Genomic DNA, 11,234 nt, shown 5'->3' with positions numbered 1-11,234 from the left:
GTCGCAGGATGAAATGCTGTACTCATCTTCAAAGTTGTTCCCAACGATTCCTGTAACTCTTTCCAAAACCTTGATATAAACCTCGCATCTCTGTCAGACACTATGTCCTTAGGGACTCCATGTAACTCAAGCACATTCTTTCGATAAGCCATAGCCAATTGTGCTTTAGTCCATGTATCTTTCATTGGAACAAAGTGAGCTGACTTGGTCAGTCGATCCCTTATTACCCAAATCATGTTGTTACCTTTTTGACTCTTTGGCAAACCCACAATGAAATCCATGGAAATGGATTCCCACTTCCACTCAGGTACCTCTAAAGACTGAATCTTCCCTTGTGGTCGTCGCTGTTCCCCTTTAACTCTTTGGCATGTCAAACAACGGGACACAAACTCAGCTGTCTCTTTCTTCATCCCAGGCCACCAAAACGTTTTCTTCAAATCCTTGTATAGCTTGTCACCACCTGCATGTACTGAATATGGTGTACAATGTGCCTCTGTCATGATAGTCTTTTTCAACTCCTCATCATTAGGGACACACCACCTACCATCGAACCTCAAACTACCATCTGTATGAATAGAAAATCGGGACACTGTCCCTTTCTCTACTCCAGCTCTCCACTCAACTATCTTAGGATCCAACGCCTGTTTACCTCGAATGTCATCATAAAACTCAAGCTGCACTGTCATATCACCCATGGCATCTCCCTTCTGCATCATATGTATCCCAAACCTCGCTACCTCATCTCTCAGCCTCATCAAATATAGAGCTGTACACAGAGAATGTATACTCTTCCTACTCAAAGCATCAGCAACTACATTGGCCTTCCCTTCATGGTAGATGATTTCCATGTCATAATCGCCAATCCGCTCCATCCACCTCCTCTGTCTCATGTTCAACTCCTTTTGAGTGAAAATGTACTTGAGACTCTTGTGATCAGAAAATACCTTAAAGATTGCTCCATAAAGGTAATGTCTCCAAATCTTGAGAGCAAACACCACCGCACCCAACTCCAGATCATGAGTAGGGTAGTTCTCCTCATAAGGCTTCAATTGCCTAGAAGCATAGGCGATCACTTTACAATTCTGCATCAACACACATCCCAACCCATTCTTTGAGGCATCTGTATAAACCTTAAAGTTCTCTATCCCTTCAGGCAATGCTAAGACAGGAGCTGTGGTCAAACGCTCCTTTAATGTTTGGAACGCCGTCTCACAACTCTCATCCCAACGAAACCTGTTCTCTTTCCTCATTAACGCGGTCATAGGTCTAGCTATCTTGGAGAAATCTATCACGAACCGTCTGTAGTACCCAGCTAAACCCAAAAAACTCCCGATCTCAAGCAACATTCTTTGGTGCTTCCCACTTTGTCACTTTGCCTCTATCTTTGCCTAGGATCCACGACTACCCCATCTTTAGAGATCACATGCCCCAGAAAAGCAACTTTCTCTAACCAGAACTCACACTTGGATAGCTTAGCATACAACTCATGCTCCCTCAAAGTTTGTAACACGATCCTCAGATGCTCCTCATGCTCTTCCTTAGTCTTGGAGTAGACTAAGATATCGTCGATAAACACCACTACAAACTTATCCAAAAGCTGTCTAAAGATCCTATTCATCAAATCCATAAACACTGCCGGTGCATTAGACAACCCAAACGGCATCACCACATACTCATAATGACCATACCTCGACGTGAAAGCCGTCTTTGGTATGTCCACCTCTCTAATCTTCACCTGATGATACCCCGACCTCAAATCAATCTTAGAAAAGACGGATGCACCACTCAACTGATCAAACAGGTCATCTATCCTTGGCAAAGGATACTTGTTCTTCACCGTCACTCGGTTCAGCTCTCTATAATCTATGCACAACCTCAGACTCCCATCTTTCTTCTTTACAAAAAGAACTGGTGCTCCCCAAGGTGATACACTAGGTCTAATGTATCCCTTCTCTATCAGATCATCCAACTGATTTCTAAGCTCCTCCATCTCCTTAGGACCCATGCGGTACGGTGCCTTAGAGATTGGCCCCGTCCCTGGTTTCAACTCTACTGTGAAATCTATCTCTCTTCCCGGCGGCAACTCCGGAATCTCCTCTGGAAACACATCCTCGAACTCTCCCACCACTGGTATCTGATCAACTGTCGGACCCTCTATCCGGTCATCTCTCACATGGCACAATATCAAAGGACACCCCTTCCTCAGATATGACTTCAAAGTAACAGCTGCAATCAACTTAACTTTGGGTTTGACTAGAAACCCACGATAAGACACACTAACGCCCTTAGGGCCTCTTAAAGACTTTCTTTTGATGACAGTCTATCTTAGCTTTATACTTTCCCAGCCAATCCATCCCAACTATCATCTCAAAACCGTCAAACGGAAACTCTAGCAAGTCTACAGGGAAATCAACTTGCCCAACTATCATAGGTACATCCCTATATAACCTCCCACAAGATACAGACTCACCCGAAGGTATAAAAACATTCTCACTGACAGACTCATACACTCTTAAACCCAACCGTTTAACATGACTCGAAGATACAAACGACTGAGAAGCCCCCGAATCAAACAAAACAAAGGTATGAATACCATTAACAAGAAAAGTACCGGTGATAACGTGAGCATCCTCCTCAGCTGCCTTCTTCTCCATCATGAATAACTTTCCATCGGTCTTGTCCACCTCCCGGACAAGATCTTGGCGATGTGGTCGGCTTAGCACCCGACCCTTGATTGTTGTTGTTGTTCATTGGTGGTTTCTGATAAGAATTACCGCCGTTGCGGTTGCCTCCACTCTGGTAACTCTGACTTCCCCGATTAGGCCATGACCCAGCTGGTCTTTTTCTGCATAGCTCTGCGCAGGTCTCTGGAAAGTTCCCGGCGCACTTGTGCACTCATGTCTCTTGTGGCCTACACCACCACAGCTATAGCAGGTCACTCCCCAACTACCACTAACACTTCCACGGCCACGCCCAAAGGAAGCCCCAAAGATCGAACGACCTTAAGGAAGAAAACCCCTTAGGCGATTGTGGTTGCCTTTCTTGTGATTAGATTGGCCACCACCCTCGCTCTCGGACTTCCTCTTCTCACCACCCCGACCTCTCCCGAGCCATCTCCACCAACCTCTCAGCTCTCCCAGCCCTCTCATAAGCTTCCTTAACATCAGTAAGGACTCCCACGGGTAACTTATCCATAATCTTAGGGGTCAACCCTCTCTTAAACCTCAATGCCAAATTCTCCTCGCTCAAACCCATATCCTCAGCATACCTAGACTTATCATTGAACTGCATGTAGTACTCGGCCACAGACATCTCAGCGGTCATCTTAAAACTGTCAAACTCTTCTCTCAACTTACTCCTCACATGCTCCGGTACAAACTCCTTTCTCACAGCCCTACGAAACTCCTCCCAAGGTATAGCAGGTAAACCTTGGTTTGAATATATCTCCTTAGCACTCACTTTCACTGTATCCCACCACTTGCCAGCTGCCTCCCTCAGATAGAATGCAGCCCGTTCCACCCTCATCTCATCAGGACAGTGAACCAAATCTAATATGTTCTCCATCTCTTTAAGCCAACCATCAAGAAGGTTAGGCTCCCCAACTCCCTTATACTCTTTCGGGTTAAACCTCGCTATATAGAGGCTGATTTTAGAATGATCAACCTCCTTCTCCTTATCCTTGTCCTTATCTTTCCCCACAGTCCTTAAAGCCTCTGTAAGAGAATCCTGATGCTCCAACATCTTAACGATGTCATCTATGTTCATAAGCTCAGCTCTCGCATACAAAGCAGTCTTCTTGGGCGGCATCTTGAAACTATATCAGAAAAGGGGTGGATATAAACATACGCACTAAACCTCAAAACAACAAAACACGCTGCCCAGACCCCTACTCGATCGAGTTCCCAAACACACTCGATCGAGTAACAGGCTACTCGATCGAGTGCCCAACATACTCGATCGAGTGCCCCAACATCAGACCTCAAACAGACCTTCTGATCTCTAACATACTCGACCGAGTAGCTAGGCTACTCGGTCGAGTGACCCCCTACTCGATCGAGTGCCCGAGGTACTCAATCGAGTGCCCAAAAATACGATTCTGGACTCAAAATCGTCAAAAATCCACCCGATCGAGTCAGTCCCACTCGATCGAGTCATGCTAACTCAGAAACGCTGCCCGCATGCTATATCATATGCTAACATGCTAAAACTTTATAATATCAACGTTATAACATAACTAAATATACAATGCTACGCATCCTTTCATACGATTCACGAAATCATTATATCATGTTATTAAACGCCACATTGTAAACATCCAACATGTTTTCATTCCAACAACAAGTCTACATATATCATTAACCTTTCTTTCGCATCCTCAACTTTCTACTTCAAACATCCAACAATTACACACACCTCATCACATTCTTACACAAGCGAACCAAACAACACATACGACCTTGACATACACCCCCCCATGTGACCGGTTCAAAATTGTAGGGCAAGTTCGCGACTTTAGGACGTCTCCCATGCCTTTGCATTAGCTCCTACAACTTTTACCCCGGGTTCATTTTAATTGACTCCCTATGTTCATTAGGTTCATTGGTTACAGGTTTCAGGATCGTCGCTCTGATACCTTTTGTAACACCCCCATACTCCAAGTGCCTTACCAGGACCACTCATGTGTGAAGATATTACCATCTCGGTTAACCGAGCCAATGATAATCAAATAAACAATGAAGAAACAACGTTTAAATATAAATACTTAGTGAAGAGTTACAATTCTCAAAACCAAATCAAAAGTATAATACATGTTCTCAAACGGACTGTTTACTGTTCTAACTGAAATGTAAGTAAACTACTAAGCTACAGCGGAAGACTCCTATCATCATGTCGTGGCAATCCCAGCTATCCCAGTACTCATCTCAATACCTGCTCACCATCCCCGAATGGATCACCGTAGGTTTACAAAACAACAACCGGGGTCAGTACTAATCACACAACTCAATGTATATATATCAACAATAAGATAAACAGAACTTAACTTAATCACACACACACTGATCACGCCAATTCCAATCATTCATTTCGACGTCCCCTTTGGACCAGCCCTGCCAGTGGGGGACCGCAGCCGTACCCACCAAATCCCCGCTCCACATAGTGAGCGATAACCCTGTCCATTAATGTGCACATCCCTTCTATGGCGGGTTCCACAGAAGGCGAAACTAGAGCGTGAAGCCACTCCCGCAAGTGACCCCACTCAGCCGAGGACACGCCTCGAGAACCACAGACAACAATCACAATCACAATCGCAATCACGACCGTCACAATACAATTACTATATCACACAATCAATCTCAACACATCATCAATCATCCCATTATGGGACTATTACTGAGTAGGAAATCCTACCTGGAAAGTACACTATCAGACAGTCTCTACTGCTATATCAAAAAGCTTCCTCTATGAAACCTCCTCCTATCATACAACATACAAATGCTACCAAATCACATACTACTCATAAACCCCCAAATCCCTATATTAGGGTTTAACCAAAACAAAGGAAAGACAACAAAAAGGGTACATAGATCATACCCTCGACGCAAGGATCTCAACGATGAGAACTGACCTTCCAAACTCTGGGAATTGCTAACAATGCGATTAGGATTAAGAACTTACTTGCTTTCTCTCTTAAACAGAAAATTAGGTTTTGCAAAAGTGTTTAGAATAGTGACGACGAAGGTTATATATCTTAATCGCATAATTAACAAAACCCGAGAAAAACTCCCCGTAAACCGGCTACTCGATCGAGTACCCAAGGTACTCGATCGAGTACCCCCTTACTCGATCGAGTATCCCAACTACTCGATCGAGTACCCAACAGGTCAGAAACTTTTCTAAAACGCAACTTACCCTTACTCGACAGAGTAAGGCCTACTCGATAGAGTACCCGAAGACTCATAAATACGGAGTATTACAGGAACCTTAAGCATTTGGAGTTCGTAGTTCTGTGTTCTATCGCGTTTGTAAGTACTTGTTGTCTTTAACTAGATTAATCATTTTTGTTTAAGTTTAATTGAACCCTAATCTAAGTAATTAGGGGAAATGAGTTAATTAGGGTTGATCTTGATACTATAATTGTTATGTATATATGTTAGGTGGAGATTACGTAGAGGAGCAGTTTTAGCTTCGTGATTGTTGTTGTGATTGATTTCGAAATCGCAAATAAGGTAGGATTTCCCTACCCAGTCTTTGTACGGTTGATTTCATGAATTGTGGGATTCTTTGTTGTTGATTATATTACTGTGATATTGGTTGTTATTGGTATTATGGCATTGATTGTGAAGCCATTATCGGGAGATAGACTTCACCCCAATGTTCGCCCCTTGCGGCTCCCGTCACAAGGGTGATGTGCACATTAATGATCTAGGATCGCTCGTTGTGATGAGCGGGGCTAAAGTGGGAAGACTGCGGTCTCCCACTGGTGGTGTGGATAACCTGTTGCGATGGGTTACTTGGCAGATCTGGGCTACGGCTCAGATAATGATACTTGGAGGTTAGAGTTGTACTGTTATAGGATTGAGATTGTTGGCTATTGTTGTTGTTAGAGCATGTTTTATGGTACAGCCGACTGGCCCCTTTTCTGTTGTTGCAAAACAAGCGGCCATCCATTGGGGGATGGTGAGCAGATGTCTAGCAGGTATTGATGTTTGAGCTTGTTTCGGGTTTGGACGGGACATCTGTGAGACTATCACATTTTAGCTTCCGCTGTTGTTTAGACTTTCATTTGGTTTTGTCGAGTTGTATTTTATTTTGGGATTTGGAATTTGTAACTTTGTTAAACCTTATTTATATTCATAAATGTTTCATTATGGTATCTTTGATATATACTACCTCGGGCAACCGAGATGGCAGCACTCCCGTTTGCTAAGGTAGGCCTTGGTAAGGCACTTTGGTAGATGAGGGTGTTACAAAGTGGTATCAGAGCAAAGATTTTGGAACCTAAAACCAATGAACAAAATGAACATAGGGCGTCTAAATAAAATGAACCCCGGTAGGAGTTGTTTGGAGTTGTCGCAAAGGTTTGGGAGACATCCTAAGATCGCAAATTTGGCTCTTACAACTTTGTGCCGGTCACTACGAGGTGTGCCAAGAGATCGTTGTATGTGTGTGTTTGTGTTTCTTGATAAGTATATTGGATGGAAGGAGTTGTGATGTGAATTGGATGGATATGGAGTAATTGATATGTTTAATGTGTTATAGAATGGATAAGGCATGCTTTGGTGTTTATTATCTAGCATTTTGTTACTTAGTAACATGTGAAATAGGAAGTGTAGTTATATGTTGTTAAATGGTAAAAAAAGGTATCGTTTTTGAATGAATCGACCGAGTGTGGCAAGGTACTCGAGCGAGTAGGGGGTACTCAACCGAGTATCCTGGCATTCGACCGAGTAGGAGAGAATATGATTTTGGCAGTAGCAACTGGAATATGACCACTCGGCTGAGTAGAGGCAGTACTCGACCGAGTTGGACGTACTCGACCGAGTATGCCTTATGTGCATTTTAGATCAGCTACTGGAGTCGAATTACTCGGCCGAGTAGTCAGTATACTCGACCGAGGAGCTCGTACTTGACCAAGTACCTCCATGTACTAGACCTAGTACCTCTTTGGTGGATGTGATATTTGGTTTGAGCCGTAGGCTATGTGCTTACGTTTGCCTTGGTTAATGAAGCTCAAAAATGTGCTAAAGAGATCTACTGCTTATATGCAGGCTTCTGAGAAGAGCCTCGATGAAATAGCTAGAATGATCGAGCAACAAGAGGCGCTCACTAAAGCTCTTAAGAATATGGGGAAAGGGAAGGAAAAATCGGTGGATGCATCCCATATGAGCATAATGATGTGTCTAATTTATGATTTTACTCCCTATTTTAGCTCGGTTTTATTTGATTATTGCAATTTTATTAGTGTATTTGTGAGCGAATTCCGTGTTCTAGGTGTCTTTGCTTATATTCATTGTATTTTGTAGGAAATGAAGCATTCGGTAGCCTTTTCCCGTCGAATTTGAAAACACTAAAGTTCACGAGGCTAAAAGAAACAAGAATTGACCATGAAGGGGCATTTAGGGAAATTCCGAGCAAAGAAATCCAGAGCATGAAGAAAGTAACATGGGTTGATGCATAAGTAAAGAAATTGAAATGAGGCCCAAATAAAGTCCATAATATCAAGTGGAAGTTTAAGCTTAGGGGATATCTTTCATACACTTTTCATACACCTTAGCACATAAATTCTCTTAGTTTTAAGAAAGTTTACATTTCCTTAAGCATTTTCTTATTGTTATAAACAATTTACTTAAGCATTTCAAGTTATAATTCAAGCTTTCCATTCATGTTATTTGAGTTTCTCATTTGTGTTCTTTCTTATTCAAGTTCTATTTCCTTGTTACGGTAATTTCATTTCTAGTTTTATTTCGTTGACTCATTCATCATTATCGTTGTTACATTTTTTTCATAATTATTAGCACTTCCATATTATTATTAGCCTATTACATTTCATTGTTAAGTTATTATTATCATAAGTTTATTTTAGCACTTTCATATACTTCATCATTAGTCACTTTACTAATCATATGTTATCTTTATCTAGTTATTTTATAAAGCATTGTTTCTAATATTTATGTTTTCATCATTTAGCATTATTCTATTTCTTAAACATTTATTTAGTTATAATTCTAATATCATCATGTTTACCATTTCATATCTTATTAGTTTAGTTTTCAATATGAGTGGGTAGTTTACTTTGTCTAGGGAATAAGGAAGCCATGCATAAATAGTATTTGCAATTGTTGAATTAGGATGTTATGATATCGTTTAATCGTTTCTATCACATGCTTGTATCGTTTGTTAATCTTTGGTAATTGATCACTATCTTTGATTAAACTTGTTAATTCACTTTTTTTAAGTCGAGAGGTACGAAATTGAATTAGACTAAGCATGTTTTAGTAGACCGATCTAGTCATAGCGAGAGCTCGCCAGAACCCGTTCTATGGTTGACAATAAGGCCGAGAGGTGGTTGTCATTAGAACTAAACAATTAACGTTATTATCAACTCCTAGTTTAACATGAGCATTTACATATTTTCATGTGTGACCCGACTCCCCTAGACTCTTTTAGCATTATTTATTTACATCATTTTAATACAAGTGTTTCCAACCAAACAAACAATAGTAACCGACCTAGATAGAATTCTACTCATAGCATTTCACTACGCAACTTCCGCCTCCTTGTGTTCAACCCCTACTTTACTACATTAATTTGTTAGCCAAGTCTAGGGTACGTATTTTTGTTAGGTGTGCGATAGCCAATCAAAATTTGGCGCCGTTGCTGGGGAGCACGGTTTTGTTGCATTTTGAATTGTTGATTTCTATCTTGTTTTCTTTTGTCTTAAGGAACACTTGTTCCTTGAGACCGTTACTCACAAGTTTCTTGAAGTTGTTGTCTTATGCCCAGGTCCTCTCGCACCGGAGAATTGATTCCTTTTGATCCGGAGCCCGAGAGAACCTTTCATAGCCGACTCAATTATTTCAAGGAGCTTGCCGAATCTTCTAATCCCGGTGGTTTGGGCCGCATTCATACCAATTGTCCAAATTGTGACGAAGAGGAAGGTTCTAATTCATCATCTCCACCGCCACCACCATCACCAATCAAGAAGATGGTGGAACTTTCCGATCATTCCAAGCCCACCGCGGCTATGCTTCCAAGGGGTATCACTACTGCCCAAATTGAAGCCGCGGATTTCGAGATTAAACCGGCTTTCATTAGCCTTGTGGAGAGGAGGCAATTTGGGGGAAGTCCTTTGGAGGATCCCAATTTGCATGTGCAAAATTTTTGTGACTATTGCTCAATGATTAGGCAAACGAGAGTCACACAATCTCAAAAGGGAGATACTTTTTCCTTTTTCGTTGAAGGACAAGACTAAGCTATGGATCAATAGCCTTGATAGAACCGCCATAAGGATCAACAATTGGGAGACTTTGTGTGGACAAGGCCCTCGGGAACTGCGTCCGCGGGATCCACACTAGGCATAATCGACTCGAGGTTCTTTCGAATCGAATTAAGACAAATTAGAGTCGCCACCAAGTTTTTTGGGAACTTGGAACCGTTCAAGTCAACTTTACACCTTTCATCGAAAAGCATAAAGCCAATCGACTACGAGTGATTAAAGATAAAGACTTGTACCCTATATCACTCGATTTGAATGACTCTCGTAATTCAATAGTATTTAGACGAATCCACAAACCATAGATCTTGAGTAAGGGGTGAGGGTACGTGTTAGGAAGCCCATAAGGACACCTAACCCCGCCCGTCAATAACGGCCTCTACTAAGTCAAGTATCGGATTTCAAACAAGGTCATAGCTACTACGATATATGATATGCAAACATCGTCTTCAAAACCCTAACATGTGAAGTTTCTATGTCGATTTAGATGTAACTAAACTAACTTTGTCAAAGTTGTAATTTAGCATGTGGGTTGATTGATCTAACAACATATAAACGAAACAAACAAGGCTTGATGGGAATGGGGGAGCCATTGGGATCTATCCTATTACAACCCAGGCATTTCATGCCGACACAACGATAAATTAAAGATACAACTCGATCTAAATATAATTACCATATACGACACCATACACGACACACGGCCATTCGGCCTAGGAAAACGTGCACAAAGGGGTGGCCCACGGCTTACATGCCTCACGGTCTTGGGTCACTCATCGTAATGTGTGCTTTCACTTAATCTTATCGAATTAGACATTGGGTCACACACCAAAGCATGCATTAGCATAAATCGGGCCATGTTGCTTTAAACAACATGCGATTTACTACGCTCTTACTTGCATTGGGGCACAACCATCTAACCAAACAGGACTAAGGTTTTTAGAAATCATTTGACTCGATAAAAGAAAGCTAACTTGAAAATTACAACTCAACAAACAAACGATAAATTACAAGCGACAAAACAATAAAGAACAAACGATTCATAAAAAAATGAAGCAAGAAAGACCAAAGGACACGGCCAAGCCACGGCCACTCTAGACACGGCTACCCTAGGTCCTAGGTCAGGTTCATTAGTTAGATCAAATGATTGCGAAACGAGTTCGAAAACGGGCTAGAAAACAAGTTAGAAACGACGTTGATCGATTGAGAAGATGTCACGCGAATGTGTATTCTACACGGC

Source organism: Silene latifolia, chromosome 11 (assembly GCF_048544455.1).
Source record: "Silene latifolia isolate original U9 population chromosome 11, ASM4854445v1, whole genome shotgun sequence".
In the NCBI taxonomy this organism is placed as follows: Eukaryota; Viridiplantae; Streptophyta; class Magnoliopsida; order Caryophyllales; family Caryophyllaceae; genus Silene; species Silene latifolia.
The sequence above is the reverse complement of the archived record's forward strand: the minus strand, read 5'-3'. Positions refer to the sequence as shown.